Source organism: Vigna unguiculata, chromosome 8 (genome assembly GCF_004118075.2).
Source record: "Vigna unguiculata cultivar IT97K-499-35 chromosome 8, ASM411807v1, whole genome shotgun sequence".
NCBI classification, from domain to species: Eukaryota; Viridiplantae; Streptophyta; class Magnoliopsida; order Fabales; family Fabaceae; genus Vigna; species Vigna unguiculata.
The window spans coordinates 22,502,557-22,512,735 of NC_040286.1; the positions used below are offsets into that span (position 1 = coordinate 22,502,557).

General features: G+C 30.6%; 1 long non-coding RNA gene across 1 annotated transcript; it reads left to right on the forward strand.

The window, feature by feature from the left end:
- Window positions 1-7,635: 7,635 nt before the first annotated feature.
- LOC114193860 lies at window positions 7,636-8,107 on the forward strand. The gene is made up of 3 exons (XR_003606309.1): window positions 7,636-7,669; window positions 7,878-7,944; window positions 8,046-8,107. It is a non-coding gene; the product is annotated as an uncharacterized LOC114193860 (long non-coding RNA).
- The last annotated feature ends 2,072 nt before the right edge of the window (window positions 8,108-10,179 follow it).

Genomic DNA, 10,179 nt, shown 5'->3' on the forward strand with positions numbered 1-10,179 from the left:
TCAAGTATTTGCAAAGTTATTAGTACAGTTAAGAGCTCATTTCCCAGATTATCTAATTAAGAAATTTTGTTTTGATAATACTGGTGAAATTACATCTCATGTTTTTCATGAGTATTGTATATCAATTGGAATTAAAGTTGAGCATCCAGTAGCACATGTTCATACTCAAAATAGACTTGCGAAATCATTACTAAAACGTCTAAAATTGGTTACAAGACCATTACTTATGAGAGCTAATCTTCCAATGGCTATTTGGAGATATGCAATTTTGCATGTTGCATTATTGATTCGCATCAAGTCAACAAGTTGTCACAAATACTCTATTATGCAATTGGTTTTTGGTCAGTGACCTAATATTCTCATGTAAGAATTTTTAGGTGTGGTGTATATGTTTTCCCCACCAAAAGAGACTATGATGGGTCCTGAGAGACAATTGAGAATATATGTTGGATATGATTCTCCCTCAATAATGAAATATCTTGAACTACCAACAAAAAACTTATTTACAATTCGAGTTTTCGATTGTCACTTTGATGAATAAGTTTTTCCAACATTAGGGGAGAAAGAAAACAATTGGAAAAATGTATTGGTTGGAGTAAATTATCATTATCTCGTCTTGATCCTCGTACAAAAGAATGTGAATTAGAAGTTTCAAAGGATAATTCATTTTCAAAATTAGTCAATCAATTACCTTATGTTTTACTGACAAAAAAAATGGTAACTAATACCAGTTGTTAATGCTTAGAAGATAATTGATATTGATTCATAACACGCTTGAAGCGTGGTAGGTTAGTTAGTTCCAAAGACACACTTGAAGCGTGGTAGGCCTATTGGTTCTAAAGATAAAAACTCTTGAATGGGAAATGGAGCTAAAATGCAAGATGACCTAAATGAAAAGGTGTAAATCCCAAAATATTCATTTGACATAATTAATGATTCGGTTCCAGAAGAACCTCAGGTACCTAAAATTGTTGAAAATGATGAGATCTCAGTAAATTATGTAATGAATCATATAATATGGAACCAAAATGAAGTCAACATTGACGAAACTTTTACATATAATATAACGATGAATATTATGAATGATAATGAGGATTAATAACCAATGATCATTGAAGATTGTCGACAAAGACATGATTGGCCAAAACGAAATATGCAAATTAGCATAATTAGATTTGCTTGCTAAACAAAAGGTTTTTGGACCTATGGTTCGCACACCTGAAGGTGTGAAATCCGTTGGGTACATATGGATTTTGCGCAAAAATCAAATTAAGAATGATGAAATTGTTAGATACAAAGCACAATTGGTTGCTCAAGGTTTTCCACAAAACCTGATATTGATTTTTGAAAAGACATATTCTCTGATATTGGATGCAACAACATTGCAATATTTGATTATCCTAGTTGCACAACAAAGTTTGCATTTACATCTAATGGATGAAGTTACAACTGATTTGTACGGTTCTCTTGAGAATCATATCTATATGAAAATCCATGGAGGATTTTATTTGCCCAACAAGGCAAATTCTAAAGAGGGTTATTCAATAAAATTGAACAAGTCTTTCTATTGATTAAAGCAATAAGGACTTGTGTGGTGTAATCATTTTATTGAGTACTTAATAAAAGAAAGATATAGAAATGATCCTATGTGTTCTTGTATTTATATGAAAAGATCCAAAAATGAATTTGCCATAATTATTGTTTATGTAAATGACATAAACATCGTTGGAACTCCTAATAAGCTCACAAAGACAAATGATTGCTTAAAAAAAGAATTTGAAATGAAGGATCTTGAAAAGGCAAAATTTTTATTTGAGATTACAAATTAAGTATTTAAATAAAGGTGTTTTTTATACATCAAGAGACTTATATAATTAAGGTGAGTAAAATGTTCTAAATGGACAAGTCTCACACTTCCATTATGCATTTTAATAGTTGTGAGGTCGTTAGAAACCTTTAATTGAATTCCTAATTTTTAGTCAATTTTAATTTTTTATTGACTTTTATTTGTTTTTTTATTAAATGGGTGATATAGATATTAAGTACTTGATATTATTGTTATCTTGAGGAATAATTTTTAGTTGACATCGTTGTTATTTTTACAAGTAATTTTATTAATTGTAAAATTATAAAATTATAAAATTATAAAATTATACTACGCCAAATTTGGCAATAGACAACGTTATTTTTTTCTTAATAGATAGTGCTTTTTAGGTGCTATCTATTGGAGCGGTATCTATTAATAGACAGCGCTTGTAAAAAAGTGTTGTCTAATGACACTTGATAGATAGCGCTTGTCTAAACAAGCGGTATCTATATATTTTTTAATAGATAGCACTTTCTTTAGAAAATGTTGTCTATGAGAGTAGTTTTTCATCAATAGGTAGCGCGCTTTTTCAATTCATTAGTAGATAGCGCTTGTTCAAACAAACATTGTCTATTTTTCATTAATGGATAACACTTTTTCAATTCATCAATAGATAACATTTTTTAAAACAAGCGATGTGTATTGGTTTGATTATTGTTTATTATAATTTATTTAATTTTTTGTTCATTCTATTCTTCGACTCACATGCCTGTATAAAGACTTCGAATGAAATCAAGCAAAAATGAAATGAAAGGGCATTGAAATTCTTACATAGTTACACAAAAAAACTTAATGATGTTTATATATTTTTAAAAAAGTATAATATTACATGAAAGAAATTAGCAAAACTAATATTTGTAGTACTCATCCATCGTGTTCCATTTTTGCTAAACTGTGGGGCCAAAACATTATTCCTAACTATCCCTATTTTGTTATATAAGGAATTATACAACTAACCTATAAACATTTACTAATGAGATAAAAACACCAATCTTCCCTGACTTCAATGATTTGATTGTCAGAATATTGTTGACATCTGCAACTAGGAAAATACTACAACAAAGAAAAATAAAACAAAATTAGTCAATCAAAATCCTACGACAAATGAATAATACATATAATTAAGATAACTTACATCTATTGGAATTGTCCCTCATTCACAATATGTGACAATTTCCTTCATATATCGACAAATGTAATACCCACAATCATGGCCGTTGGATCGTTTTGGACACTAGAAAACATCAATACAATTGGCATTAACCTTCAAATAAAACAACATCATTTGATCTTCAAATACACAATTGTAATCTACCTTAATTGGTGTCCATTTGATATTGCATAACTTAGACTTTGAAACCATAGACCCTCTTTGAGCTCGGTAGGTTTGTATAACCCTTGTTAATAATAAAAATGAAGCATACATAAGTAAAACAAATATATATACAAAAAGTATACATATATATATATATGTGTGTGTGTGTGTGTGAATCACATTAAGAAGATTCTTACATGTCAAACAACTTCTTCAAATCTTGCCTCATATTAATGTCTTTCGCCAATGGGTCAAGATAATAAATTATCTCCATTTTAAGATTGATTCCGAGCAAGACCTAATGTTGGCTAAAATTGAAAATGCATCAACAAAATTAGATTTTGTGCATCTAACTTTGAAAATAATACATTATTGATAAAGTTAGGAAAAAAAGTATTACCTGTATTGATAGGAGCAAGAACAAACTTATTAATCACCCCATTGTCAAGAAATATACTCACTATTTTTTGCATTCTCTCTTTCATTGGTAGTTCATGTGTTGTTATTTGGGGTGATAAAAAGAAGAATCCCTTATGATTTGGCTTAATGAAATTTTGATATAGGTACCTTACAAAAGAAAGATATAAGAATTAAAAGTTGGTAAAATCATAAAATTTACTCACCAAAGATTAAAGTCAATTATAAAAAAGTAGTATATTGTACCCGATATATATAGAAATTGTAGTTGCAACAAGCCATGCATAGTCAATAATTCTCCAATAATTTCTGCATTAATGATTTCTTTATGTTCATCAAAACCAAATATGTCTTTCTCTATTTCTATTGGGGAAAGTGACTCTGTAGGCTTTAATTTCATATATGAAGAGAGGTAGTTGCACCATTGAATAATTTTAACACCGCTGATAGTCTTGTGAAACTAGTACAACCATTATACAATGGTGTTTTTGCATCCATTGTCAACTTGTCAAACATTTGAGGACAATCTCGCATATCCTCTTCAATAATGTTTGCAATCTCCTCAACTTGGTCAAAGTCATATGTTGTGTCAGTCTCTTGTGGTGCATAACTTGTGCTATCATGCTCATTATGTGCTATATCATTTTTTTGATTTTCACCATGTTTGGTCCAACATGAATAACTTTTATCAATTCCGTTGCATACTAAATGTGCTTCTAACTCATCTACGTTCACTACCCTTGAATGACAACACTTCAAGCAAGGACAAATAATTCTACTAGGGTTTTTTGCATGCTCAACTACAAATCTACGAAACTCTTTCACCCCATCTTCATATTCTTTTGATAATCGACTAGCAAACATCCATTTCCGATCCATATTTTCTTTGAGCTATCATGTTAGTTACTATAATATTAGCTATATAGAAGTCAAGATACAATATAATAATAATAATAAGATTCTTATTCCTAATCTAATAATTTAAATTTCTAAAACATAAAGCTAAGGAAAATTCACATGCATACATATATTCTTCAAACTAACACCATTTCCAATAAGAATCTATAAAATAATATTCATGTTACCTCAACCAATTACATGGGCTTATTAATGATAATCCACCATCCAATTTTAGCATGCCAGAAGTTCTAGATAAGCCATTTGAGGTGCTTGTTTCTGTACCCAGTTAGTTAGTTGATCTTAGGATTTCCAGATAGCAACTCCACGTCATTCATTAAGAATAACCTAACTCTGCTGTGTTTCATTCAGAGAAAAAAAAAAGAAACAATAGAAATAAGTTGATTGAAGTCAAATAGACAAGAAATAAAATTAATTGTATAGTTGTTTGGTAGATAGACATTAGTGAAAATAGAATAAGAGATTCTTTGAAAGTTGTGAATTGATTGATTTATATAACGTATATAAAAAAAATTATCATTTTCACCCCGATATAACCAATAGTGCCCGTTGAATATGCACGGTGACATGAAGAATAGCATTGCCATTTTAAATTCAAAACATATACACTAAAATACTTCTCAAACCAGCGAGACCCACAACACATGTTCTTCTGTCTCACATCCAATATAATTTCTTTGAAATCTTAATCGTTATAAGTTAATTTGTGTTCTTTCATCTTCCAAAACAATTACAGTATTTATTTGTGCACACACAAACAAGTCCATCATTTGTATTTGTATCCCCATATTTTAAATGCTTTTTTTATATATATTTCATGCACATTGTTGTGACTGTGATAATTAAGGAAAATAGAAAGAGGTAAATTAATGTTAAGGAAATTGGGTAGGACTAATACTAAATTTTGAAGTAGTAGACTTAAACAAGGATAGATATATATGTATATGCAACAAAGTTTTTTCTGCATAAGTACATCTAGTGCTACAGTGCGAAGAAATGACAATAAAGAGTTCTACTTTCTAAGATCTTGTTAATGCGAATGAAAATACAATTTAGATGGGAAGATTTATTTCATTGACTGGTTTCTACCTATATCTGAAGGCAAGGTGATACAGGTCCAATAATGATAAATCAGGAAGGGGATGGTCAGATGTGAAGCCATACTGTTTGATACAGAGCTTAACAAGGTAAGTTATGGGTCAACGGGGAGAAATTCTATATATTTTCACTCTTATTTTTCAATTCATTTTATATATTTTCACTCTCTTATTTTTCAATTCATTTTATATATTTTCACTCTCTTATTTTTCAATTCATTTTATATTTCTCTGCCCCCGGATTGTGGTGAGTTATGGGTCAATGGGGGAGAAGATATGAAAGATAATTTGTCTATATAATACAAAAAAAACATTTATTTATTATTACAAGAAAGTTCTGGCAAGTGGCCCATCCAAACTTGGCGTATAGTGTTATTTCTACAAAACCAAACTTTTTTATGTAAATAAACAATGTTGGAAAGTGAGATTGGAGGTTCAGCAATTGGCTCACAATTTTTTTATTCAGAAACTTATTGAACATTGAATTTAACGTAAACTTTTAAATATATGAGATAAGGTTATATCAACTTCAATGATCAATATAATATATATCAATCATAATGTACATTAAAGTGATGAAAAAACTCGTATTTATCTAATACAAAAATAAAAAAATAGATATGATATATTATACTCACATTATTTATGAAAAAATATATATCATCAACACATACAATGATCAATATAATATATCAATCATAATGTACATTAAAGTGATGAAAAAACTCGTATTTATCTAATAAAAAAATAAAAAAATAGATATGATATATTATACTCACATTATTTATGAAAAAATATATATCATCAACGCATATTATATAATATTATATAATTACTTGTTTACAAAGCATACTTCATAAATAACATAGAATCCACTATTTCTAAATATCATCAACGCATATTATATAATTACTTGTTTAAAAAGCATACTTCATAAATAGCATAGAATCCACTATTTCTAAATATCATCAACGCATATTATATAATTACTTGTTTAAAAAGCATTCTGGCTAGATCCAATATTCGTACTCTTTAGCAAGGTAATGTTTCACCTACTTTGGTACTCTTACTGAGCTTGGTTAATTCCCAACCACGAGGGAGTAAAGATGAATGCTCTTCCTACAACAATTGCATAAGGGCATCAGTACCATTCCACCAATCTTTGTTATCACTACACAGAAAACTAGTCAATACTTTCAAAGGACAACATTAATGCATGAAGGAACATTTCCTACATGTTTATATTTAATGGATTCTAAACAGAAGTATTCACATCAAGAATCAAATGTTGCATCTATTGAATTATTTATATCATTGCGTGAAGAGAAAAGTGGATTAGAGAGACAAAGAAGATGAACTTGACGACAAGCAAATGTATTAAGATAGTTATGGCCTAATTCAATGTTCTGGTTGAAATACTTACCCACTCACCCGAATAACATAAACATACTGAAGAAATGGAGAAGTATAAAAGCGGAAAGGCACATTGAGTGTGGCATTAAGCTAACAACACAAGTTATAATCTCTTCCCCGCAACTGTAACCTTATTATTCAAGCACACTGCACCATTCCCTCAGGTTCAAGTTTCCTCATCATCAACATTATCCGAAGACACCCTTTTGCATCTTCCTACACACACAAAACACAATTTTCAGATAAGAAGAACATAGAAAGATCTCTTGCTAATCAAATATTACATGCCAATGATGCCATCAAAATTCATCTGTGTCTGATTCATGAGCATGGTCCTCAGAGAAGTTGAATACCAAGAACAAAAGATTTCTCAAGAAACTCACTCTGTTTATTAGTCTATTTCTTCTTCTGCCACAACCTTCACCTTTACAACAAAGATAGCTACATTTTTTCTGTATATAAATATAACCAACGCATTTTAGACTCTAACCACCAAAGATTCATTTTACATCAACAACCATCATGAGGCTTATTGTTTTCTCTCTAACTCTTGTCCTCATAACAATTGAGAAAGCAAAATCAATAAGCAGAGCAAATTTCCCAAAAGAGTTTATATTTGGAACTGCTTCTTCAGCTCACCAGGTATGCATTTCAGGTTTCCTTCTGTTATTCAGCTCACAAAACTTAGACCAAGTTATACAAACCTTTTTCATTTTAATTTTCATTTATCTGTTTTCCAAAAATTCTAGTTTCATCTGCATAATTCATGTTAAACCTTAATACAAACTTTTACTTCAAATTCTAATTGAAATGACAGTTTAAGAAAGAAGGTAAACGTTTTCTGTCACAGTTTGAGGGAGCTGCAGATGAAGGAAACAAAGGAGATAGCATATGGGATACTTTCTCAAGGATACCAGGTAGTGATGAAATTTCAAACTGCAGAAAATAAGAACACACCAAAATCAAAATCAGTAAAAGGGAAGTTTCTGATTTCTCTGGCTCTACATTATGATGATAGGGAGAATCGTGGATTTCAGTAACGCAGACATGGCAGTGGATCAATACCACCAATTTCAAGTGAACTAAGAAGTAACATTTGTTGACTTCAACTTCACTCTACCCACATTAGTTGCTTCAATTTTTCTTTCTCTACCCTTTTTGGTGCATGTGGTCATTATCCATGTTGAAATGCCTAGGATTAGAATATTGTATAAATGGTAAACAATTCGAACGATCACCGCCATGTTTATGACGATGATAACGTTTCACCAACCTCGCGGAATAGAGAATCAGCGTAATGGACCTTACCACATTCCTACCAGCATTTTGGTAGAATGCTTAATATCTTTGAATTCAGAATGCAGTCAGATTTTCAGTGTACAAAATTCAGAATAAGTAGTATCATTAATAATCATCAACAAAATAAAATAATACAAATTTTGTTTCCTAATTAATATTTACCATTCATCAGAGAAAAAAAAAGAAACAATAGAAACAATGTTACCTCAACCATTTCCAATAAGCCCTAAATTACAAACAATTTTTTGCAGACTGTGATATAGTAATGCTCCTGCCATGGTTGCCAATGTTTTGAATGTAAATGAATCAAGTTGGTAGAATTGCAAATGGTTTCCAGCAAATGGTTAAAATTGAAATGCAGAGTTTGCAGGGGTAGGTGAATTCAATATTAATTTGCAGGGGTAGGTTAATTTCTTCTCTGTCGCTCACTCACGCACAACCACAACCCCACCGTACATTTAAAAATAGTATTTGGAGTTTAGTATTTACATCTCCGGTCATGGTATAAGAAGAACAATAGATCATTTACATGGAGGGTTTACATAATCGATTATTAGTGCATATATATTCACATTGATGGCAAAGATAGATAAAAACAATACAAAGAATGAACAAAGATACAAAAAATCGAGGAGAAAGGAAGAGAATTTGGTATTCAATGAAGGACCGTGCAATGGTTGCTAGGAGAACTAGTTCGTTGTTGGAAAAATTGATGGAGAAGAAGAACGAATTTCCCAAACCCTTAATCAATATTGCCCACTCTAAATATCAATGTTGTTGTGCTTGGAGGATGCGAATGTTGTTGCTCTGGTTGGAGACGCGCCTGCTTCTACTGTGGTTGCTGTGGCTGCAGACAATAGCCACTTCTGCTGGTGGGAGACGAGGCTTTTCTGTTTTCGCGCGAGGGTTAGATGAAAAGAAAACACAATGGGAAAGATTGGATGGGGCGAGAGAATTTTTTTTATGATACACAGATCACGCTCTTCTGCATAAACGCTTTCCATTGATTATAAAACGCTATCTATTTCATCTATTTAAAATAATTTATTTATTTTTAAATATATAAATGAAACCGTATCATTTAGATGTTAAAATAAATAACGTTTTTTTGCTTAAAAGCTATATATTAACGTAATATAAATAGCGCTTAACTTTGTAAACGCTTTCTATTAGCTTATATTAAAATATTATTATTTTTAAAAGTATAAAACAAACATAGATAGCGTTTTTTCTAATAAAGCGTTGTCTATGTATAACGCTTTTTATAGCATTTGTTTAATAAAACGCTGTTTTTTAGCATGTGTTTTAATACATAGCGTTTAATTAAATAAGCGTTATCTAAATAACGTTATCTATTCCTAATTTTGGCGTAGTAATTATAAGATTATAGGATTATAAGATTATAAGATTATAAGATTATATGATTATAAGATTATAAGATTATAAGATTATAAGATTATAAGATTATAAGATTATAAGATTATAAGATTATAAGATTATAAAGTTATAAAAAAGATATCTTATTCAATAGATTTATTCTATTTAAATGGGATGTCACATTTTTATGGTAGCAAAGCCTTTGTTCCTTAGAGTTTGTGGGCTTGTCCTTGCTTATCTTTCGCTGTGTCTTCCTTGTCGTGTTTTTGTTAAGTTTTTAGTCTAATCAAGTTTGACTTATTGTTTCTCCTGTGTGTCCAATGATATGGCACCTCCTCGTATAGCTCATCCTCCTGCTCAAGGCGATATGCCAGATATCGCAAAGGCGATTGAGGCTTTGGCGGTAGTCGTGAGTCAACAAAGGAATGCTATGATACAGCAACATGAAGCTTCCATGCAGCGTCAAGAAGCATCTC